Here is a 451-nt window from a genome sequence, read left to right on the forward strand (position 1 = left end):
TAACTTTCCAGACTAATCAAGATGAAGTTTAGAAGGCAACGTATAAGAGTAAAAAATGCAAATATGATGCATTTTTAATGTTATGACAAAATAATAATCTTTAAAATCAACTGTGTGCGCATCCGGTATATGCAGCCGGATATTGTATTTTGTTGCAACAATGGACACTTCGAAGTGTGCATTTCTTATTTAGCCTTGATCTGTTTAATGCACGCATGCTTGCAAAACACATATTTATGCATCTTTAATGTATGGTAGACATGTACACTAAAAATCAACAGGTGTTAATAGCATAATTTAAACAATGCAGAAACATCGCTACCTCTGCCTATTCTTTGTGGTTTGTTCCTATGATGCTGTTTTCTTGAGAGCCTGTTTCTTTGCCGTCGCATTCTTTGTTGCTAGTTTATTTGTTACTCCGTTATTTAGCATGTGCTTTCTGCTGGCTTTC

Source organism: Penaeus monodon, chromosome 20 (genome assembly GCF_015228065.2).
Source record: "Penaeus monodon isolate SGIC_2016 chromosome 20, NSTDA_Pmon_1, whole genome shotgun sequence".
NCBI classification, from domain to species: Eukaryota; Metazoa; Arthropoda; class Malacostraca; order Decapoda; family Penaeidae; genus Penaeus; species Penaeus monodon.